This window comes from Pinus tabuliformis, chromosome 8, assembly GCF_031772625.1.
Source record: "Pinus tabuliformis cultivar Carrire ecotype Pingquan chromosome 8, CPIR1, whole genome shotgun sequence".
In the NCBI taxonomy this organism is placed as follows: domain Eukaryota; kingdom Viridiplantae; phylum Streptophyta; class Pinopsida; order Pinales; family Pinaceae; genus Pinus; species Pinus tabuliformis.
Window position 1 is genome coordinate 1,976,522,607 of NC_142294.1, and position 26,361 is coordinate 1,976,548,967.

Consider the following 26,361-nt stretch of genomic DNA (forward strand, 5'->3'; position numbering starts at 1 on the left):
CTTTAAAAATAATTTGTTGTCTTTAGTCTCAATTCAACAAGCTGGACATTAGGTGGTTTTGGAGGATGGCCTAGTTAAAATTAATTCAATCAAAGAAAACATGAAAGTAATGATGACAGGATATGAATACGGAAAACTGCTACGAATTAAAGGAACAATTATTCCAAGGAATTATGACTTTGCAGGGGAAGCAAACACAAACATTTCACCTATCAGATTATGGCACGTGAGATATGGAGATCTAAACTTTAACAGTCTCTCTCAATTGCATAAACAAGGAATGGTTAAGGGACTTCCTACCTTCAAGAAAGAAAATGCAAGATGTGAAGCTTTCATTTATGGAAAACAAAGGAAAGAGACTTTCCCGACAAGTTCATGGCGAGAAAACAGGCGTTTGCAATTAGTACGCAGTGACATTTGTGGATTATTGCAAGCTTCTCTAGGAGATTGAAAATATTTCTTACTCTTTATTGATGATTTCAACATAATGACATGGTTTTACTACTTGAAGCATAGGTCAGAGGCATTTGAAAAGTTTAAAACTTTTTGTCAACTTGTTGAAAATGAATTCAAAGAAAATATTGGCATTCTTAGAACTGAGAATGGAGGAGAATTCACTTAAAATGAATTCCAAAGTTATTGCAGAGACAATGGGATCAAACGACATCTTACAAATGTCTACACTCCACAACAAAATGGAGCAGTAGAAAGAATGAATCACACTTTGTTAGGAATGGAGAGATCTATGTTAACTTTTACAAACTTAAGTCCTATTTATTGGGTAGAAACAATCCATACAGTTGTTTACTTAAGGAGCAAGTCCCCCACTACTTCTTTTGATGGAATCACACCTTATGAAGCATGGTTTGGTTTCACACCTAAAGTTAAACACCTTAGATTTTTTGGTTTTGTGTGTTATGCCTTAGTTCCAAAATAAAAGTGAACTAAGCTTGACTCACGAAGTTTGAAATACACAATGATTGGATATTTGGATGAGAAGAAAGGGTACAGGCTTCTCTCAAATGGGAAATTTATTGAGCAGAGATGTGATTTTTGATGAAACTGAGAGTAAGAGTGCTGAAGAAATAGAACATCTTCTTCAAAAATTGGAAACAAAAGGAGATAAAAGAAAAGGAAAAATTCAAAGTCAACCAAATTCACAAAATTGGTATGAACTTGATTTTCCTTCCCCTGAAGATGATTCATCTAGTCCATATACTTCACCAACACAGTTTGGGTCTTCTGGCAGTTCATCAGAATTGCCTAGTAGGAATAGTTCTTCTAAAAATGATTCTCCGCCCCGAGAATCTACATTTGATAAACATACCTCTCTTTACATTAATCCTCTTTATAATGATGGTGACTTTTTAGTATCTCAAACAAGTGAACATAAATTACCAAGATGGGGTTTTTAACCTTTGAAGGATGTAATGCTCGATGAAAAAAATAAAACAAGAACAAGGGGGTCCACGAGGAATGAAGAAAATTTTTCCTTGATCACGAATGATTTTACTGAACCCTCCATGTACAAAGAGGTAGTAAAATATAAAGAATTGAAACAAGCTATGGTTGAAGAATATAAGGCAGCTCAAGACAACAACACTTAGAAACTTGTTGATTGTCCTCAAAGTGTTAAACCCATTGAATGCAAATGGGTTTACAAAATTAGGTACAACAAAAATGGAGAAATCGACAAGTACAAAGCTAGACTTGTGGCTAAGGGTTTTGCGCAGCAGGAAGGCCTTGATTATGAGGAAACTTTTTCTCCTATAGCAAAATGGAACACCATCCGCTTAACACTCACATTAGTAGCACAAAAAGGATGGAAAGTTCATCAGATGGATGTAAAGAGTGCTTTCCTCAATGGAGATTTACAGGAAGATGTATATATGACACAACCACCAGGTTTTGAAATTGAAGGGCAAGAACATAAAGTCTCTAAACTAATTAAGGATTTATATGGGTTAAAACAAGCTCCACGATCTTGGTATACAAAAAAGGAGGGATACCTTCGGAATGTTAGATTTCAACGAAGTGAATCTAATGATACTTTGTATGTATGTCTACAGGGTAAAAATATGCTGATTCTTGTTATGTATGTAGATTATTTCATCATTACTGGAAACAATCATGATCATATTGTACAGATGAAAAAGGAGTTACATGCAAGATTTAAGATGACAAATTTGGGACTACTTCACTACTATCTTGCCACATCATATTTTCATTTCTCAGAGTAAGTATGGAACAAAATTTCTTCAGCGATTTGGAATGAAGGATTGCAAGCCTGTTCTTACCCCCATGGAATAAAACATGAAACTTTCAAACTTTGAAAGGGGGGAAGGTGGACAACACTAATTATATATAGTTGATTGGCAACCTGACTTATCTGACAATGACTTGACCAGATCTATCTTATGCAATTAGTATTCTTTCATGATTTATGCAAGAACCACGAGATAGCCACTGGAATGTACCCAAAATGGTTCTACGATATACCCAAGGAACAAAATATTTTGGTCTTCTTTACAAACAAACTAAAAACTTTGTCCTTGGTGGATTTTTAGATGCCAACTTTGCTAGCAGTATTGATGATCGAGAATCAAACTTTGGCTATTTAATGAACATAGGTTCAACTATAGTATCTTGGAGTTGCAAGAAACAAGATACAATGGTCACTTCTTTAGCCGAAGCAGAATACATATCAGCATGGGAAGTAGCATGTGAAATTGTTTGGTTGCGCAGAGTTTTGTAGGATTTGGGAATTCCTCAAGCAGAAGCTACATCATTATTCATCGACAACCAGTCAGCCATAAAGCTTTCCAAGAATCCAATTTTTCATTCCAGAAAAAACATGTGGACACCAAGTATCATCACATTATATGTCTCATTTCCAAGGACATCATCAAGCCAGTTTATTATCCTTCAGAAGATCAAGTCTCTGATATTTTCACAAGACCACCTGGTAGGATCAAATTTACTAAGATTGGAGATGAACTTGGTATCTATTGTAATGTATATTTGGATCATAGGGAGGAATGTTAGATGATGCAAAATACAAAATTCATAGTTCACAAAGTTAGGATAGAATATTTATTTATTTAGAATATTTAATTAAATATTGGAGACACTTAGAAATAGAATATTGTTGTAAAAGATATGACATCTAGAATAATGTTGTATCTTAGGATCCAATTTAGGAGTAGATTTAGTAGATTGGTTAGAATTGTATAAATTCACACTGTAGATTAAACTGATTATGCAATGTACTAAAGAAAAATACTTAATCTACTTCTACAATCAAACTTGTCGAATCTTAATCAATTTTTGAGCAAGATCAAATAGAACACATATAACAGAGAAGAAGATTTAATCACACATGAAACACAGAAGAATACTCTGGGGAAAGCATCATCTAAAAACCCCGCTATCTGTATTATCATACAAGTGAAAATATATTAGGATTACACGAAGCTTTAGCTCTCAAGATATCCATCTCTCAATACAATCCCTCATTGTTGCTCATAGACAGAATAGACAAAACATATGCCTTCCTTCAGTCCTCCAAGCCTCCTATTTCCTTACGCAGTTTCTCCTGGGTCCTCTAGCTGTCACCTGTGTAATAATCACCTCACACACTACTCTGACCTCTATAGTAACTGCGCAATCCTTAAGAAATGAATTCCTTCTGCATGCAAGAGATATTCACATGGGAATATTCTAGCAACTAATAGTACATTGTCCCTGTCCTTAATCTCAACTGGGTCTTTTTCTGAACTGACATGCATGAGTTATTTATGAGAGAATATTTAGTTATCTGGAGAACACTAGTTGCATGCATGCATGCATTAACTAACTGAACTCACAATTAGTTCCACAAATTGTTTGGAACTAATTTAACTAGACTTAACTTAGTTAACTGAGCTAACTAATTACAACTCAAATACAACTCATCCTTATCTCCTTAATTAAGGGATAACTTCCTTAATCAAAGGGATAACTGTTGCATGTCTTCACAAAGACTTCATGTTTGATTTTCTCCAACTAATTAACTCAAGATGAGTTAATTAATTATTTTTCAAACAACTAGTGAGACTAAATTCGAATTTTAATTCTCAATTTTGATTCAAGGACAAATCAAAATTGGAATATATCCTGAAATGCTATCTATAGAAATGCCATTTTTAACATTTCTATTTTTATCATTTCTTGTTGCTATTTTCAACACTCCCTCTCAACAAGAAAGGGATTATCTGTCACCCCGATCCTGTCTCTGTGGAACTGGAATTTACACTTTGACAATGCCTTAGTCAAAATGTTAGCATCTTGCTCCTCGGTCGAAATATACTGCAACAACATGGTCCTCCTCGCCACACAGTCTCTGAGATGATGATACTGAGTCTATGTGCTTGGACCTGTCATGAAATACTAGATTCTCAAAGAGTTTGATACAACTCGGATTATCACAATAGATCACAGTTGGATCCATCCTCTGATCAAACAAACCAACTAGAATTTTCCGCATCCAAATGGTCTCACATGCTGCCTGACTAGCAAGCATGTATTTAGCCTCTGTTGAGCTAAGTGCACCTACCTTTCTTTCCTATTGTACCAAGAAACTGCAATTGAACCAAGGTTGAAAATTCCTCCTGATTTGCTCTTCCGATCTGATGGTGTTATCGAGAAAACTAGGGTCCAGTCAAAGTTTCTAGTCCCACTAAGATGGGTAGCTATCCTAGAAACAAACAAAATAAAGTCACTTGTGTTTTCCTTTATGAGAGATAGATAAGAGAGAAGCAGAGAGTACCAAACTCAGTCTTTCGCTTCGCTCCTTACTTGTTTCCTCTCCCCTTTGAGAGATCTTTGCCACTCCTTCCTCACTTGTCTCACTTCAAAGAACACCTGTAGAGTCAAAGCAGCATAATACCATCAAAGCATAGATATCTATAACCGTAAAGAATATAGGATCAGATATATATTAACCATACAAATGCATATATCAATACAATTAGAGATATACAAGAATATGGAGGAAAACTCAAATAGCTTTATTGATAGAAGTGGTAGAAGAGAGGATTACAACCCATTGATCTGACCCAGCATCATCTTCCCAGCATGAATCCCTCTTCACCTCATGAAAAGCTAGATCACCCAACACTATGATGTTCCATAGAGAAACCAATAGCACTTCCTTACAAGATACAAAATTCCAGCCTCTCGATCTCTAGGATGAGGGATCCATATATAGATGTTTGAAGGTGGGTGAGTCAGCTTCTGGGTTTTTGATTAGTGTCATTTCTCTAATAGTTCTTGGTTCTACTTGGAGATTTCATGATCTCTTACTCATCCCTGGGTGAATTCAGAGAGGCAAGTGTCACAGGAGAAGTTTCTGGAAGATTCCATGATCATCCACCTTGCAAACTATCTCTGCGATTTGTCTACTCTCGCCCATCACACCCTATAGAAGTGTTATAGACATATTTGGGAACTACAACCCCAATAATATATGTCCATAAACAAAGGGCTTCTGAGTCCCTAAAAGTGTTGTTTCACACCCTAAATGAACAAGGTCAGTTGATTACATCATCTCCCAGAAGTTCTCCATGGAAAACTGCTCAGAACTGGTCAAAACTGGACCATACAGACTGCTCAGTGCTAAGGGTGTGATGCATCTCACCTGCCACATGCAAAAAGTGCAATGCATACTGAAAATCCCTTCTGTAGGGTGCGATGGGCGAGAGTAGACAAATGGAAGAGATAGTTTGCAAGGTGGATGATCATGGAATCTTCAAGAAACTTCTCCTGTGACACTTGCCTCTCTGAATTCGCCCAGGGATGAGTAAGAGATCATGAATCTCCAAGTGGAACCAAGAACTATCAGAGAGAGGACACTAATCAAAATCCCAAAAGCTGACTCACCCCCCTGCAAACATCTATATATGGATCCCTCATCCCAGAGATCTAGAGGCAGGAATTTTGCATCTTGTAAGGAAGTGTTGTTGGTTTCTTGGTGGAACATCATAGTGTTGGGTGATCTAAGCTTTTCATGAGGTGAAGAAGGGCTTTCATGCTGGGAGGATGACGTTGGGTCAGATCAATGGGTTGTAATCCTCTCTTCTAATCTTTATATCAATAAAGCTATTCAAGTTTTCCTCCACATTCTTGTATGTTTGATGATATATGAATTTGTGTGGTCAATATATATCTGGTCCTATATTGTTTATGATTGTAGATCTCTGTACTTTGAAGGTATTATGCTACTTTGACTTTACAGGTACTCTTTGAAACGGGGTGATCAAGGAAGGAGTGACAAAGATCTGTCAGAGGGGGGAAGGAACAAGCAAGGAACTAAGCGAAGGATCAAGGTTTGTATTCTTCACTCTTCTCCTATCTACTTCTCAAAAATGAAAATGAAAGTGGCTTTAGTTTGTTTGTTTCTAAGATAGCTACCCATCTTAGTGGGACTAGTAGCTCTGCATGGACACTAGATTTCCCGATAACAAAATGCCAACTCCGCTGGGGAGCGAATAGCTTGTTTGCTTGTCCATATTTGTTTTCTTTATAAACTACAAACAGAGCCTGAAGTCAAGCTAGCTAGCCTTCGATTTGCGTTTGCTGTGCAAGTGCAAAGTAGATCAATGCTGCTTCAATCTATCTGTGGGTTTTTGTTTATAAACTGAATAATTGATTTGCAGAAATCCTAATTGTCCTAGTGGTGGCTCAAGTAACCTCATTAGATCAGCCTCTGTGATTTGTATTTACTGACTATCATTAGCTCGGCCTAAATCCCTGAACTAAGCTGCAAACTGTGACCAACAACCAAGTTGAAGTCTCATCCCTAGACCATCGCACCTTCTCCTCTTGGGAATCTGGATGCATCGCACCTCCCGTGTGCAGTAGGTGAGATGCATCGTTGTTTCCCTGTGTTACAGGTGTGATGATCAGATAAGACTGATTCTCCTTCCAGATTTTGGTTTTTTGTTCACTCTCTTCAGCTTTATTCAGGAGTTTTGTTGTCTGTTATTAGTACAGCATTGTGGAAACTCTCTTCCTTTGCATGATTCAACCTCCATTGTACAAAGAACTATAAATGTTTTTATGTATTGTTCACCATTTACAGTTTTCCTTTACAAAGAAGTAGCTTAGTAGAACTGTCGTCTTTTGATTTGGAAGTGTTGCAAGTGTCGTTTTCAGTCAAAGAAAAGAATCTTACTATTCTTGATGGTCGATTACAATTTTACTCTTGTATTTCATTTGAATTAATAGTTTTTCAAGTGTCGAAAACAGTTTTCAATTCAAAATTGCAAAGTGTCGTCATTGTCTCCTTTTCATTTTTGAAGAGAAAATTGTTAGTACTGTCGCTTTGAAAAGATAATTCAAATTTGTACCTAGCATTATTTTTTTCATTCACACATTAAGAAAGCAGAAAACAAATACATGCATGTGCATTTGCATTTATACTGCTTGTTGATTTGGATTTAGGACAATGCATCTAGTGTGTGCTCTCTGCTCTATGTTGAAAGAATATTGCTTCTCTTTCCTTAGTAGCTAGGATTTTCATTACAAAAATAAGATTAAACGACTGTTTATCATCTTAGATTGCATTTTATGAATTGTATATCTACATCACACGGTGAACCTGAAACGCAAACTTCTTAAGAAAGATCAACTGTAAAATAAATTCAATGAACATAAAAATGCTTTGGAACCTAACGCACAAGATTTAGAAGTCTAGGCCAGAGATGTATTCTGGCGTCGTAAAGCCTGGTAACTATCGCTTTCATTGTAGGTTGGGTGATTCCTCCTCTTTGAGATGACAAGTACCAGTACGAACTTGTGCTCCCATGTACAGTCGAGTATATATTGGGAGACCACAATAGGCTATATACTTTATCTTTAGGAAGCCGTGTCTGCCACCCTATCGATCACAATGCATTGAACACAACATTTGGGAAGATTGATTGCCGTACCATAGAAAGTATTCTACAGTTTTTCGATTGGTTTGGTAATCCCTCTGTCTAGACTTCTAGAGTAGTCTCTTTCGTTCCTTTTCAGACTCCTTAAAGGAGAAGGTCCATCTGAGCACTTGTCACTTCAGGTTCATTAAAAATCGAAGGCGACTAGAGTCATCTTTAGCTTTCTCTCGACTTTTAAAAATTGAAAAAGAAAGTTGCATCAAAGCATCATAAAATTTATTTTAATCAGAATAACATCACTGTTCCCTCATTGTTCTTAGGTTAAGAAAAATGGAGTCCACCAACCAAGGATTTCCCCTTGGGGAAAATCCTAGTCCTTTCTCCTCTTGGGGAGATGTTGGTGCACCTCATATGGCCACATTGTCCCTCCCAGGACTAACAATCGGCTTGCCAATATGGCTCTTCTCGACCTCTGTCATTCAAACCATCGTGATTCCTGAGCAATCAAATCAGCAACTAGATGATACTAGAGTTACCCCCCAACCTTCTGCTTCATTTGTTTCTCCCTCCCTTCCTTCCTCTTCACTTGGTGAAGCTGGTAAAGCTAAGAACCAAGTAACTTAGAAGAAGAAGAAAGAGAAAGAGAAGAAGAAGAAGGAGCCAAAGGCAAAAAGGGGCAACCATGCATCATCTAGCGAAAATCCACACACTGCACCATCCAAACCTAAATCTCCATGTGTCATTTGCAAAGGAGACCACTATCATCGAGATTGTCCTTGCATCCCTCGGATCTTAAGGGAATAGTCTCCTCGTTTGCACAATCTGGTGTCATCAACCTCTAACGATCATGTTGAGAGTACATCATCAACTAGTGAAAATGAAGTCTTTGAGTAGAAAGGAAAATATAAATTTCCTTGTAGACTGTGTGAAGGCGATCATGCCGTCCACCATTGTCCCTTCCTGGATGAAGCTAAAAGAGTCTTGGATAACTGTCCTGCTTCACCACTATGGCTTCCTCCTGGGTACAAGAAACTCTTGCCGAGTCCATCGCTAGTTGGAAATCCGACTGACACACCTTTGTTGTCGGTCGAAGCATCTATCATTGAAGATAAACCCTCTGAGTCCACTCTGGACCAAAGTCATTGGGTTGAGACGGTAGTCGACCCAATCTTGTCTTCGGAAGGTCCATCTTTAGATGATACAGTCACCAAAGAGAACAAGAATGACACCGTTCAAATTATTTTCGTAGACACAGACTCCGATGAACATGGGGGCAATCTACCTGTTCCTTTACTACAGGAAGGAAATTCGTCAGAGTCGTATCCAGCCATCTATTCGGTCCCACCTCCAAGCAGCCTAGTCATTTCCTTCGATTGGAATCTACTAGGCAAACCCCGTCTACCATCTAATGTACCATTCTGAATCATTGTACAAGCTTACAGAATGGTCATGGTCAGTACTATCATAGATGAAGGGGCTTTAGTGAATATCATTTCCTTAACTTCTTGGAAAGTGATTGGTTCACCATCGCTTCTGCCTGAGATGAGAAATTTGACAGGCTTCGACAAAGGAACCAGTCAACCGTTAGGGATCCTTACAAATTTGCCTATAACTTTGAGAAGGAAAACTATTTATCTAAATGTAATGGTAGTCCAAGGACCTTTAGATTATAATCTACTCCTTGGACGTGACTACATTTATAGCATGGGAGCCATTGTCTCCTCACTCTTTCAGGTAATGTGTTTTCCATATGAAGGTAGAGTGGTCTAGCTCGTAGACTAGCTTTCATTCCCCGGCTCACACATAGCTAATAGTCAAATGCCATCCCTAACTGGTCTTTTCACGGAAGGAATGTCTCATCAGTGTCCAGTCTGTCCACCTAATAAGCACGAGTAATTCAATGGTTATGACTGAAACCCAGGGGGCATGCACCCTGGTCTGCTTCGGTAGGAGAAACTTAGGTATAGGGTAGGTTTCCGCGAAGGATATATGACTAGTCTGACACACCCATCCATTTAGGAAAATGGGATTAGACCGAAATAAGATTCCCTCATCAAGGTTAGGTGATTGGAGCTAGAATCACCTTTGTCTGATGGACTCAGCTGAGGAAGTGTTTCTGTCTGCTATGTGGATGGAACCATCTTGCAAATGCAAGAACTTCTATATGGTAGCTTGGAAACTCTATTTCGTTATGGCTGGGGGCATGCAAACCTTTTTGCATGCAAGTGAAAAGTGATCATTTAATTTCTTAGTCTGTAGATTCTTAACCCTTTAAACTCATAGGATTGGTCACTCATATCTTACATAAAGAAAAGATTCAGAGCAAAGATTCGAATGGTTCAAGCTCCCTAAAAATTGAACCTATCGATGAGACATCCTTATTATATGACTAGCACGAGCAGTTTTACCCAAGGTTCAAGCTCGTTAAAAATTAAACCTAAGCAATGAGCATATGTTCCACCAGAGTTTAAGCTCATTAAAAAATGAACCAATCTCTGGTAAATAACCATTGTGAAATGCATTATCATTAGCTTTTGAGCCTTGGTCATGTTCTTACCATCACCTCCACTCTATTTTAGCCGATCATACACCTCCATTTGATTGTTTACCCTTTTAAAGAACAGTTGCGATGAGTGATTCTATTAGCCATCCTTGTAACACTGTCGTGATTGGAAAATTCCAAACCTTACCTAGAACCAACTGCTACTCGAAAATATCACTCGTTCCTCGAAAACGAGTCTCATTTAAGCTCTTTTTGTCTGACTCGTAAAATATGAAAATATTGCCAAGCAATTGGCCTCTCCAGCTTGTTAAAGCTATCGAAAGTGCTATCCCTCCTCTAGATTTTAATATTTTTGGACCTGAGGGATTATTACACAAAAAGATCGAGTGCTTGTCTTGTTCGGCTCATTAAAACTATCGAAAATTCATCTCTTTCAGATTATTTTATACTTTTTCGAACTTAAGGGATTATATGATGAAAAAGGATTACTGGAGTTTCCTTTCCATCCCTTTTCAGACTCTCTAAAATTGAAAAAGTACTGAGTTGTCTTTGTTGTTAAACTCGTTAAAACCAATAGCGACAAACTTGTCCATATAGACAAGAACGAGTTTCACGATCACTAGGCACATTAAAACATAGCGACGGGTTTGCCCGAAGGAAAAATTATAGAACAAGCATATGTTATGCTCCTCAAGCATGATAAAAATAAATAGGTACTGGTCAGCAATGATTGGGGAAAAATTGGGAAGAAAACTTGAAGAAACTTTATTGGTAGCGAGTCGCTCTTGAACATGACACTTTCACTCCATCACCATGATTGAGTTGGGCTGGGTTATTCCATTCACCGGTCATATCACCATTGGTCCATCGTACCATCCATCTTTGGGGTTAACACTACCAATCCATTTCATTGTCGCTGATATGTTCAAGAGAAGTCACTCAGAGAATTCACCAACCCAGCTTGTGTCTCATCTGCTGCAATACCTTCATGATTCATTCTTTCATGACCGCCACCCTAAACCTTGTATTATCAGATCATTTTCACCTCCACAAAATCATTTTCTCCATTCCGTGTCGTAGATGTGGGATTCATTAAGGCCCTCCTATGATGGGTCACTTCTTGTTGATGACAGCTCATTATCCAAGAAGTCGACCTAGGAACAACCCTTTCAGTACTTTGAAGCTTGCATGCGTCAATGGCAAGTTTCTCACTTCCGGCGACAGGTTTACATCAATGGCCTTCGACCAAAAGATTTTGCGGGGTGTTCAACGCCAAGTCCCATTTTCACACCATGTGAATTGTACTGTCGTACCTTGAGGGTCATCATCATTATCGATGATTCCTCTCACGCCTGTTAACAACTTACATCATTGGCTGGTAATCAGGTGATGTCTTTCCATGTTCAACTCCAGAACATCTTTTCACATGGATCGACTTGTACTTCGGGTGAAGATTGAACGAGTTTAAAGACCCTAGATATAGTTTCATCCATCCGGGGTGCGATATAGTCAGGAAAATAAAGACATCAAATGTACATCATTACAGCACAGATGATCATCTGAATCAAAGGATGATGGCTCTATCAGAATCATCAGTCTGCCACACAGACGGTTGTGTGTCCTATGTACATGAAAATGAATTTATAAATTTGAGCATGGGAATGCCCACCTCAGCTAGATCATGAAAAATATTATGAAGATAATGTATTGTGTTGTATCTTATTATAGGTCGCCTTCCAGTTTGAAAAACCTCGGATCCTCATGATAAAGCATTTCGCCTGACATCAAAAGATTATCGACCTCATGCTTTAGGGGGCAACTGTTATAGACATATTTTGGCAGTACAACCCCAATAATATATGTCCATAAACCAAGGGATTCTGAGTCCCTAAAAGTGTTGTTTCACACCCTAAAGGAACAAGGTTAGCTGATTACATCATCTCCCAGAAGTTCTCCATGGAAAGCTGCTTTGAACTGGTCAAAACTGGACCATACAGACTGCTCAGTGCTAAGGGTGCGATGCATCTCACCTTCCACATGAAAAAAGTGTGATGCATACAGAAAAGCCCTTTTGTAGGGTGCGATGGGCGAGAGTAGACAAATGGCAGAGACATTTTGCAAGGTGGATGATCATGGAATCTTCCAGAAACTTCTCTTGTGACACTTGCCTCTCGGAATTCGTCCAGGGATGAGTAAGAGATCATGAATCTCCAAGTGGAACCAAGAACTATCAAAGAGAGGACACTAAATAAAATCCCAGAAGCTGACTCACCCCCCCTACAAACATCTATATATGGATCCCTCATCCCAGAGATCCAGAGGCAGGAATTTTGTATCTTGTAAGGAAGTGATGTTGGTTTCTTGGTGGAACATCATAGTGTTGGGTGATCTAAGCTTTTCATGAGGTGAAGAAGGGCTTTCATGCTGGGAGGATGATGTTGGGTTAGATCAATGGGTTGTAATACTCTCTTCTAATATTTATATCAATAAAGCTATTCAAGTTTCCCTCCACATTCTTGTATGTTTGATGATATATGCATTTGTGTGGTCAATATATATCTGGTCCTATATTGTTTATGATTGTAGATCTCTGTACTTTGAAGGTATTATGTTGCTTTGACTTTACAGGTACTCTTTGAAACAGGGTGATCAAGGAAGGAGTGCCAAAGATCTGTCAGAGAGGAGAAGGAACAAGCAAGGAACTAAGTGAAGGATTGAGGTTGGTATTCTTTGCTCTTCTCCTATCTACTTCTCATAAAGGAAAACGAAAGTGGCTTTAGTTTGTTTGTTTCTAAGATAGCTACCCGTTTCAGTGGGAGTAGCAGCTCTGCATGGACACTAGATTTCCTGATAACAATAAGGTCTTTTCAGTATGCATTGCACCCCCCGTGTGCATTACGTGAGATGTATCACACCCTGACCATGGAGCAGGTGAGATGGTCTAGTTTTGACCAGTTCTGAGTAGTTTTTCATGGAGAACTTCTCGGAGATGATGTAATTAACTGACCTTGTTCCTTTAGGGTGTCTAACAACACTTTTAGGGGCTTAGAAGCCCTTGGTTTATGGACATATGAGATTGGGGTTGCAGTGCCCAAATATGTCTATAACAGTTGCCCCCTAAAGCATGAGGTTGTAAATATTTTGATGTCGGGTGAAATGCTTTATCATGAGGATCTGAGGTTTCTCGAACTGGAAGGTGACCTATAATAAGATACAATACAATACATTATCTTCATAATATTTTCATGATCTAGCTGAGGTGGGCATCCCCATGCTCAGCTTTATAAATTCATTTTCTTGTACATTGGATAGATAATCGTCTGATGATTCTGGTAGAGCCATCATCCCTTAGCTTGGATGATTATCTGTGTAGCTATGATGTACATTTGATGTCTTTATTTTCCTGAATATATTGCAGCCCGGATGGATGAAAGTAGATCCGAGGTCTTCAAACGCGTTCAATATTTGCCCAAAATACAAGTCGATCCATGTGAAAGGATGTTCTGACGTCGAACATGCAAATACATCGCCTGATTACCAGCCAATGATATAAGTTGTTAACAGGTGCAAGAGGAATCACCGATAATGATGATGACACTCAAGGTACAACTATACAATTCATGTGGTGCGAATACATGAGTCGATGTCAAACACCATGCAAAATCTTCTAGTCGAAGGCCATTGATGTAAACTTGTCGATGGAAGTGAGAAACTTGCCATTAAGGCAAGCAAGCTTCAAAGTACTGAAAAGGTTGTTCCTAAGTCAACTTCTTGGATAATGAGCTGATGTTGACAAGAAGTGACCTGTCGTAGGAGGGCCTTAATGAATCCCACATCTATGACACGGAATGGAGCAAATGATTTTGTGGAGGTGAAAATGATCTGATGATATAAGGTTCAGGGTGGCGGTCATGAAAGAGTGAAGCATGAAGGTATTGCAGTGGATGAGACAGAAGCTGGGTTGGTGAATTCTCTGAGCGACTTCTCTTGAACATATCATCGACACTAAAATGGATTGGTAGCATTAACCCCAAAAATGGATGGTATGGAGGACCAATGGTGATCTGACCGGTGAAGGAAATAACCCAACCTGACTCATTCATGGTGATGGAGTGAAAGTGTCATGTTCAAGAGCGACCTGCTACCAATAAAGTTTCTTCAAGTTTTCTTCCCAATTTTTCCCCAGTCATTTCTGACCAGTACCTCTTTATTTTTTTCAAGCTTGAGGAGGATAACATATGCTTGTTCTATAATTTTCCCTTCGAGAAAACCCGTTGCTATGTTTTAACGAGCCTAGCAACAGTGAAACTCGCTCTTTTCTGCATGGACAAGTTCGTTGCTATTGTTTTAACGAGTTTAACGACAAAGAAAACTCGATCCTTTTCAATTTTAGAGAGTCTGAAAAGAGACAGAAAGGAAACTCCAGTAATCCTTTTTCGTAATATAATCCCTTAAGTCTGAAAAAGTATAAAATAATATGAAAGGGATGACTTTTCAATAGTTTTAACGAGCCAAATAAGATAAGTGCTCGATCTTTTTGTGCAATGATCCCTCAGGTCCAAAAAGATTAAAATATATAGGATGGATGGCACTTCCAATTACTTTAATGAGCTGGAGAGGCCAATTTCTCGGCAATATTTTCATATTTTACGAGTCAGATGAAAAGAGCTTAAAGGAGACTCGTTTTTTGAGGAACGAGTGATGTTTTCGGATAGTAGCTGGTTCCAGGTAAGGTTTGGAACTTTTCAATCATGGCAGTGTAAAGAAGGTGGCTAATAGAATCACTTGTCGCAGCTGTTCCTCAAAAAGGGGTAAACATTCAAATGGAGGCGTATGATCGGCTAAGAAAGAGTGGAGGTGATTGTAAGAACACGACCAAGGTTCAAAAGCTAATAACAATATGATCACAATGGTTATTTACTGAAGGTGGCTTAATTTTTTAATGAGCTTAAACTCTGGTGGAACATATGCTCATTGCTAGGTTTATTTTTTAACGAGCTTGAACTTCGCGTAGAACTATTCGTGCCAGTCGTATAATAAGGATGTCTCATTAGTAGGTTCATTTTTTAGGGAGCTTGCCCCATTTGCAACTTTTCTCCAGAGCCTTTATAATGCAAGCTAGGAACGACCCACCTACGAGGTTAAAGGGTTGAGAGCCTATAAACTAAGAAAATAAGCCTACAAACTATGAAAATAAAAGGTCGCTTTTCGCTTGCATTCAAAAGGTTTGCATGGCCCTAGGTATAAAGTAGAGTTTCCAGGTTACCATATGAGGTTTTCGCATTTGCAAGATTTCTCCATCTGCATTTGCGGACAAAACACTTCCTTGGCTCTGTCCGTCGAAATAGACAAAGGTGAATGGCGTGTCGCCTCCACTCACATAACTTTGATGAGGGAATCTTATTCCAGTATAATCCCATTTTCCCAAACGGACAGGTGTGTTAGACTAGTCATATATCATCCATAGAAACCTACCCTATACCTAAAGTTTTCTTGCCAAAGCAGACTAGGGTGCATGCCCCCTGGGTTTTAGTCACAATCACCGAATCACTCGCGCTTATCAGGTGGACAGACTGGAGATTGATGAGACATTCCTTGTGCGAAAAGACCAGTTAGGGATGGCACTTGACTAGTAGCTATGTGTGAACTGGGGAATGAAAGCTGGTCTACGAGTTGGACCACCCTGCCTTCATGCAGAAAACAAATCACTCGAAAGAGTGAGGAAACAATAGTTCCCATGCTATAAATGTAGTCATTCCCAAGGAGTAGATTGTAATCTAAAGGTCCTTGGACTACCATCATGTTTAGATGAATGGTTTTCCTTCTCAAAGTTATAGGGAAATTTGGAAGGATCCCTAACGGTCAACTAGTTCCTTTGTTGAAGCCTGTCATATTTTGAATCTCAGGCAGAAGTGATGGCAAACCAAGCACTTTCCAAGCAGTTGAGGAAAGGATGCTCACAGAAGCCCCTTCATCAATAATAATACCAACCATGATCATTCTGTAAACTTGTACTATGATTCGGAATGGTACATTAGATGGTAGGCGGGGTCTGCCTAGTAGATTCCAATCGAAGGAAACAACTAGATTGCTTGGAGGAGGGACCAAATAAACGACCGGGTAAACCTCTGACAAACTTTATTCCTATGGTAAAGGAATGGGTAGATTGCCTCCATGTTCATCAGAGTCTGTGTTGACGAAAAGAATTTGAATGTTGTTGTTCTCATTCTCTTTGGTGACTATATCATTCGAAGGTAGACCTTCTGAAGACAAGACTGGGTCGACTGCCATCTCGACCTGTTGACTTTGGTCCGGTGTGGACTCAGAGGGTTTATCTTCAATGATAGATGCTTCGACCGACCACAAAGGTGTGTTAGTCAGATTTTCAACTAGTGATGGACTCGGCAAGAGTTTCTTGTATCCAAGAGGAAGCCGTAGCAGTGAAGCAGGACGATTATCCAAGACTCTTTTAGCTTCATCTAGGAAGGGACAATGGTGGATGGCATGATCGCCTTCACACAATCTACAAGGAATTTTAGATCTTCCTTTTTGTCCAGTGACTTCGTTTTCACTAGTTGACGGTGTACTTTCAACATGATCATCAGAGGTTGAGGACACCGGATTGTGCAAGCAGGGAGACCAGTCCCTTAAGATCCATGGGATGCAAGGACAATCTCGATGATAGTGGTCTCCCTTGCAAATGACACATGGAGATTTAGGTTTGGATGGTGCAGTGTGTGGATTTTCACCAGAAAATGCATGGTTGCCCCCTTTTGTTGTTGGCTTCTTCTTCTTCTTCTCCTTCCCTTTCTTCTTCTTCTCAGTTACTTGGTTTTTAGTTTTACTAGCTTCACCAAGCGAAGAGGAAGAAGGAGAGGGAGAAACAAACGAAGTAGAAGGTTGGGGGGTAACTCTAGTATCATCTGGTTGCTGATTTGATTGCTCAGGAATTATGGTGCTTTAAACAATAGAGGTCAGGAAAAGCCATACTGGCAGGCCAATTGTTAGTCCTAGAAGGGATAATGTGGCCATATGAGATGCACCAACATCTCCCCAAGAGGAGAAGGGACTAGGATTTCCCCCAAGGGGAAATCCTTGGTTGGTGGACTCCATTTTCTCAACCTAAGACAAATGAGGGAATAGTGATGTTATTGCAATTAAAATAAATTTTATGACACTTTGACACAACTTGCTTTTTGAATTTTTAAGAGTCAAGAAAAAGCTAAAGATAACTCTAGTCGCCTTCGATTTTTAATGAGCCTGAAGTGACAAGTGCTCAGATGGACCTTTTCTTTTAAGAAGTCTGAAAAGGAATGAAGGTGACTACTCTGGAAATCTAGACAGAGGGATTACCAAACTGATCACAAAACTGCAGAATACTTTTTACTATATGGCAGTCAATCTTCCTGAATGCTGTGTTCAGTGCATTGCGATCAATAGGGCGGCAGACACGGCTTCCTAAGGATAAAGGATATAGCCTATTGTGGTCTCCCAATATATACTCGACGGTACGTGGGAGCACAAGTCTGTACTGGCACTTGTAGTCTCGAAGAGGAGGAATCACCCAACCTACGATGAAAGTGATAGTTACCAGGCTTTACGATGCTGGAATACGTCTCTAGCCTAGACTTCTAAATGTTGTGCGTTAGGTTCCAAATCGTTTTTATGTTCATTGAAATTTATTTTACAGTTGATCTTTCTTAAGAAGTTTGCCTTTAAGGTTCACTGCGTGATGTAGATATACAACTCCTAAATATGCAATCTAAGATGATAAAGAATCATTTATTCTTCTTTTTGCAATGAAAATCCTAGCTACTAAGGAAAGAGAAGTAAAATCCTTTCAACATAGAGCAGAGAGCACACACTAAGATGCACTGTCATAAATCAATTTCCACAATTAGTCTAAATGCAAATGCACATGCATGTATTTGTTTTTCGCTTTCTTAGTGTGTGAATGACAAAAAGAATTTAAGTATAGATCTAAACTATTTTTTCAAAGTGATAGTACTAACAATTTTCTTTTCAAAAATGAAAGGAAGACTAAGACGACACTTTGCAATTTCGAATCCAAAAATTTCTTTCGACACTTGAAATACTATTAATTCAAATCAAATATAATGGCAAAAGTGTAATCGACTATCAAAAAGAGGAAGACTCTTTTCTTTGACTGAAAACGACACTTGTGACACTTTCAAATCAAAAGACGACAGTTCGATTAAGCTACTATTTGCCAAAGAGAACTGTAAATGATGAAAAATACATAAAAACATTCACAATTATTTATCAATGGAGGCTGAATAATGCAAAGGAAGGGAGTTTCCACAGTGATATACTGATCACAGACAACAAAACTACTGAATAATGCTGAAGAAAATGAAGAAAAAACCAAAATCTGGAGGCAGAAACAATCTTATCTGATCATTGCACCTATAACACAGGGAAATAGGGATGCATCTCACCTATAACACATGGGAGGTGTGATGCATCTAGACTGCCAATGAGAGATAGTGCGATGGTCCAAGGACGAGACTGGGCTTGGTTTTTTGCTCAAAGTTTGCAGCTTAGTTTAGGGATTTATGCTGAGCTAATGATAGTTAGTAAACACAAAGCATAGGGGCTGATCTAATGAGGTTACTTGAGCTACCACCGGGAACTTAGGATGTTTACAAGTCAGATGTTTAATTCATAAACTAACCCGGAGATTGACTGAAGCAGCATTTATCTACTTTGCAGTTGCATAGCAAAAGCAGTTCGGAGGCTAGCTAGCTTAACTTCAGGCCCCATATGTAGTTTATAAAGCAGACAAACTAGAAATAAGCAAACAAGCTATTCACTCCCCAGTATGATCGCCATTTTGTTATCGGGAAAACTAGTGTCCATTTAGAGCTACTAGTCCCACTAAGACGGGTAACTATCTTAGAAACAAAAAAACTAAAGTCACTTGTGTTTTCCTTTATGAGAGATAGATAAGAGAGAAGCATAGAGTACTAACCTCAGTCTTTCGCTTGGCTCCTTGCTTGTTTCCTCTCCCCTTTGACAGATCTTTGTCACTCCTTCCTCACTTGTCTCGGTTCAAAGAACACCTGTAGAGTTAAAGTGGCATAATACCATCAAAGCACATAGATCTATAACCATAAACAATATAGGATCAGATATATATTAACCATACAAATGCATATATCAATACAATAAGAGATATACAAGAATATGGAGGAAAACTCAAATAGCTTTATTGATAGAAGTGGTGGAAGAGAGGATTACAACCCATTGATTTGACCCAGTGCCATCCTCCCAGCATGAAAGCCCTCTTCACCTCATGAAAAGCTAGATCACCCAACACTATGATGTTCCATAGAGAAACCAACAGCACTTCCGTACAAGATACAAAATTCCAGCCTCTCGATCTTTAGGATGATGGATCCATATATAGATGTTTGCAGGTGGGTGAGTTAGCTTCCGAGTTTTTGATTAGTGTCATTTCTCTGATAGTTCTTGGTTCCACTTGGAGATTTCATGATCTCTTACTCATCCCTGGGTGAATTCATAGAGGCAAGTGTCATAGGAGAAGTTTCGGGAAGATTCCATGATCATCCACCTTGCAAACTGTCTCTGCCATTTGTCTACTCTCACCCATCGCACCCTATAGAATGGCTTTTTAGTATGCATCGCACCCCCCGTGTGCATTAGGTGAGATGAATTGCACCTTGACCATGGAGCAGGTGAGATGGTCCAGTTTTGACCAGTTCTAAGTAGTTTTTCATGGAGAACTTCTAGGAGATGATGTAATCAGCTGACCTTGTTCCTTTAGGGTGTGTAACAACACTTTTAGGGGCTTATAATCCCTTGGTTTATGGACATATGAGATTGGGGTTGCAGTGCCAAAATATGTCTATAACAGATGGACTCGCTGCTGTTGGTCACCTTAATTGCTTATTAATTTAAGCAACCAAGTGCTACATGAATTGTCAACCCAGTGAAGTCTATTGTTTCAAAGGAAATCACATAATGTATATGCTCAATCCCAAAAGCAATGAAAAGTTGTAGTAATAATTACACTAATCACACCTTGCTTTAAACAAACTGAAGTTATACTCTGAGTTACAGTAGGAACAATCTTTCTATTGTAGACAATTATCAAAAGAATCCCAGATTACATTAAAAAGAACAATCTAGGAAAATAAATCAATCTGTAGAGGAAAAGACTAATTGTGCTATAACAGAGAACAGGAACCTATTCCCCAAGCAGGAATCTTCAACACCTGTTTTTGATTACCATGCTTCACAAACTCACTCTGTAAACCAGATTACCAATTAAAATAATCATTGATCACCTATGAATGGATTTATGAAAACAATGCAATAATCAAAGAGAAACATAGTTTCAGCAATAGATACAGAGTTCCAATAACGCATAAGTAATTTCACCAAACAGAGTTTAATGAGGCATGAATGAAAAATAATACTTAACACACTACAGAAATTAATGGGTGAATCTTGTGAGGAAGGTGGGCCCTTTCCTTCTCACAAGATTCCTAGAAAAAGGAACTAAGAAGGAGTGCTTAGAAAAATATTTTATTCATCTGTCAATGTATCATATTACAAAAAGATTCAAGTTCCTTTACTTTCAGCTAGACAGTCCCGTAGTCTGTCCCCCGCTAATGTTGATGTGTCCTCTACTTAAAGAGGAGACATCTATTATACATTTGATTACATTATAAATCTTATTCTTAACCCGATATGCTAAAATAGGATAATTATTTCTTCCATTAGAAAAATGTTGTTACAATGGTTGTGATAATGCCAACTTTGGAATGTAATTGTTGCAGCCAATGTAATAGCTCCTTCGATGATCTCTTCTTGTTGATACCGAATCTAAAATGCAAATCACAGGCTGTTTTAGCAATGGGATTTGCGCACTGTTCTAACTGTTTCAGCAACGTAGACTGCAATGATAAATCTGCAGTCTTCAGGCTGTTTCAGCAACTATATATTTCCAATCAATGGTTAATTATGAAAGTAATGTAAAATTATATGTAAAAAAAATTAAACATATAGTAACAAGAATAAATGTTATATACCTTTGGAAAATGGATTAAAGTAATAACATAGACTTTAAATATGGGTTGAAAAAGGGTGGAATGATAGCAAAATATGTTAGCAAAAAGGTATAATGTAGGGTCCTAACGCCTGTCCAATATGCATCTATGAATCCCTGTAGCTTCACTCCCTCTGACTGTCTGTACCATAATCCATATTGAGATGTTCCTTTGAGGTATCTCAAAACATGCTTCGCTAACTTCCAAAACAGCTTGGTAGGCTGAACCATATCTTGATTTAGCTGGTTCACCGCAAAGCACAAATCTGGTTGTGTGTTCACTAAATACATCAATGAAGCCACAAGTTTCCAATACATAGTAGCCTCTGCTACTTCTCCTAAAGTAGCATCCTCCTTCCTCCAGTTACCTTCTAGAGGAGTCTGCACGAGCTTGCAGTTCTCCATGTGGAATCTCCTGAGTATCTCATTAGCATACTTTCCTTAAGACACAAACACTTCCCCATCCTTCTGCCACACTTCCATGCCTAGAAAGTAGTGCATGAGACCCATGTCTTTCATCTCAAACTCTCTTGCAAGGTCCTCCTTGCAAGACATGATCAACTGATCATCACCTGTCAATATCAGATCACCAACATAAAGAACAATGATCAGCTACTTACCTTCCACCATGATGTGGTACATGTTCACATCCGCTTCACTCTTTGTGAAGTCCAACTTGGTGAAGTAGTTGTCGGTCCTGGTGTACCAAGCACGAGGTGCTTGCTTCAGCCCGTACAAAGCTCTCTTGAGTTGGAACACGTGCGACTCATGATTGAAGGTCTCAAAACCTTCTGAATGCTCTATGTACACCTCTTCCTCAATATTTCCATTGAGGAATGTAGTCTTCACATCCATCTGATGGATCTTCCAACACATCCATGCTGATAGTGCCAACATTGATCTAATAGATGAGTACCTTGCTACAGAAGTAAAAGTCTCATCATAGTCAATCCCCTCAACCTGTGAGAAACCACGGGCAACAAACCTTGCCTTATGTTTCTCCACACTACCATCAGTAGCTTGATTTACCTTGTAAAGCTAATGAGAACTCTCAACTGACTTGTTCTTCGGTCTTGTAACAACATCCCAAACATTTTTCTAAACAATGGAATCATACTCCTCCACCATAGTAGTGACCCAAACTAGCTGTTGCACTACTTTCTCAAAGGAAGATGATTTGGTCTCTATACATTCCCCAACAAGGGCCATGTATCTATTGTACTACTCAAATGGCCTCCTCTATCTGTGTTGAGAAGATGGCTCTCCCACATTCTCTCTTGAATCCATCAACAATCTGTCAGTTTCCCTTGAGTGCTTCCACCCATCTCTAGAAGACTCTGCATGAGTGGATGTCTCCACTCTTGGAACCTCTGCATGCGGCTGGTCCACATCAGTCTAAGGCTCCTACTCCTTCGGAACCAAAAGTTCCTCCTTTGCCTACAACTTGAGCTCCCTCTCAATGGAAGCTCGCATGGCCTTTGGCTCATCGAACTTAAGATCTTTGTGAACCACTGTCCTCTGACTGGTAGGTAAATACACCCAATAGTTGTGGGGAGTATCAGTGTACCCCAAAAGCATCCCCAACTCTGTTGTTGGCTCTAGCTTCTTCTGGGCATCCTTGGTGACATGGAAATAAACTAATGAGCCAAAGTTCCTGAAGTGACCCACATCTGGTATCTTCCCAGAGAAATCTTCCTCTCGTGTCTTCATCCCAATTATGCGATGTAGGTTTCTATTCTAAAAGTAAACGACTGTGTTGCATGCCTTAGCCCACAAATGAAGTGGTAGGCCTTGGTCATGCAACATCACCAAAGCTACCCCCACAATCGTTCTGTTCTTCCTCTCAGCCACCCCATTCTGTTGTGGGTTATGAGATGCCGTCAACTTTTGTTTAATTCCTTCTGCTGCACAGAAGTCCCTAAACTCTTGAGAGACATACTCTCCACCATTGTCACTTTGCAAGGCCCTAATCTTTTTTTCTGATTCTTTCTCACCCAAGGATTTGAACTCAGAAAACCTTGAGAAGGTTTGATCCTTCTCCTACATGAAATAGATCCAACGTCTATGAGAAAAATCATTAATAAAAATCACATAATACCTTTGTTTAGTGGTGGAGGCTGTCGAGAATGGTCCACACACATCTGTTTGAACTCGCTCCAAGATTTCTTCAGCTCGATTGTCTCAATCATTAAAGGAATATTTTACATACTTACCCAAGGTACAACCTTTGCATGTGTCCACTTGCTCAATTTTACCTTTGGGAAGTCCAGTAGAAATCTGTTGCATGATATTCAAGGCCCCATGATGCAAGTGGCCCAACCTTCTATGCCATAACTCACCAATATCTTGGCTTTGCACCAATTCTACTTTGGAACTCAATGCAGCATAGTCATCTACCTCCAGCTTGTAGAGATTGTTCACTCGAATCCCAATCCTTTTGGTCTGAACCATGGCTATGTGTCTCAATAATGCCTTTCCTTTATTGAAGACTACATCATAGCCTTTGTCTTCCAACATCGCGACCGATACCAATTTTTTCTTCAGTCCAAGCACATACTTTATATCAGTCACGGTGAGAGGAGCTCCATGCTCCCTCTGAAACACAACCTTACCTTCACCTGAAACACAGTACTTTCCATCATCGCCCATCTCCATGCGCATCTGGAGGTCTTTCTCCTCCAAGGTACTGAATAAACTCTTATTGCTGGTCATGTGGAATGAGGTTCCACTGTCCAGGTACCAAAAACAACCCACCATCGATGAAACCATGCATGCAATGAGGGTAAATCCAATTCGAATTGTGTGGCTAGCGCCTCACCATCTGATCGTTGCGAGGATCCCTTCTTGGATTTCTTCAATGGACAATTAGCTGCATAATGGCCCACCTCATGACAATTAAAGCATCTCACTTTAGATTTGTCAATATTCTTCCCACCATGGGAAGAACTCGATTTGGAATGGGAAGCCTTCCCTTCCGTGCCTTACTTGCTAAGACAAGATTTTCTTTGTCATCATGCTTTGATGAATAACCATCTCTGGTGCTTCTCCTAATCTCCTCCTGCATCAGATCTGACCACAATCGTTCCCAATCTGGCAGTTTCCCTCTTCTGTTCAATGATTTTTAGTAGCTATGCCAGCTCTTAAGAAGATCGAGGAGAGTAAGACTCACCATATCATCATCAGCTGTCATGATTCCTACACTTCCAAGCTCATCTCTGCAGGTGGTGAGCTTGTTCAGATATGTAGATATCATGCCACCCCTTTCACACTTGATTTTCCAAAGCTTGTCCTTTAGCGCCAGCTTCCTTTGGTCATTGATGTTCTGATATAGAGCCTTCAATGTCTTCCACATTGAAAACGGAGTCTCCTTCCCATGGAGACTTGAGACAATATGGTCTCGAACTCCCTACAAAACAATATTCCTCGTTCTTGCCACACATTTCTTCCATTCCGCCAATTCTTGGGCATTAGATACTGCTAGCTTGGGGTCTTCTTGATCAATGAAGTCCTTCAAACCATTGTCCTCTAATACTGCTTCCATGTGATCCTTCCATGCTATGTAATTCGAGCTGCCATCCAGGGCATACTCGAGTCTCAAGCCATTGACTTCCATTGGTGAACTTTGAGATGTGATAAGAAATCGATTGGTACATACAATCAAGAACTTCAACCTTTGAACTTCTCCCTTCTTCGTATATTGTTCTCTGATTTGATAACCTTTGCTCTGATACCATGTAGAAATTCTCAATGTAGATTAAAATGATTATGCAATGTACTAAAGAAAAATACTTAATCTACTTCTACAATCAAACTTGCAGAAGCTTAATCAATTTTTGAGCAAGATCAAACAGAACACATATAACAAAGAAGAAGATTCAATCACACATGAAACATAGAAGAATACTCTACAGAAAGCCTCAGCTAAAAACCCCACTATCTATATTATCATACAAGTGGAAATATCTCAGGATTACACAAAGCTTCAGCTCTCAAGCTATCCAGCTCTCAGTAAAATCCCTCACTGCTGCTCGTAGACAGAATAGACAACACATGTGCCTTCCTTTAGTCCTCCAAGCCTCCTATTTCCTTACGCAGTTTCTCCTGGGTCCTCCAGCTGTCACTTGTGTAATAATCACCTCACACATTTCTCTCACCTCTGTAGTAACTACACAATCCTCAAGGAATGAATTCCTTTTACATGCAAGAGATATTCATATGGGAATATTCAAGCAATTGATAGTACACTGTCACTACCTTTAATCTCAATTGGGTCTTTTTCTGAACTGACATCCATGAGTTATTTATGAGAGAATATTCAGTTATCTGGAGAACACCAGTTGCATGCATGCATGCATTAACTGAATGAACTCACAATTAGTTCCACAAACTGTTTGGAACTAATTTAACTGGACTTAACTCAGTTAACTGAGCTAACTAATTACAACTCAAATACAACTCATCCTTATCTCCTTAATTAAGGGATAACTTCCTCAATCAAAGGGATAACTATTGCATGTCTTCACAAAGACTTCATGTTTTATTTTCTCCAACTAATTAACACAAGATGAATTAATTAATTCTTTTTCAAACAGCTAGTGAGAGTAAATTGGAATTTTAATTCTCAATTTTGATTCAAGGAAAAATCAAAATTGGAATATATCCTGAAATGCTATCTATAGCAATGCTATTTTTAGCATTTCTTGTTGCTATTTTCAACAAGAATTGCATTTATTGTAAATGGACACTTGTTAATTTAATAAGTATTCCATAACTAGAATAAGTTAGGAAATTAAGCTTATATATAGTTCATCTCTTGGTTGCAAGAGTGTTGGAGTGTGTGTGTAAAC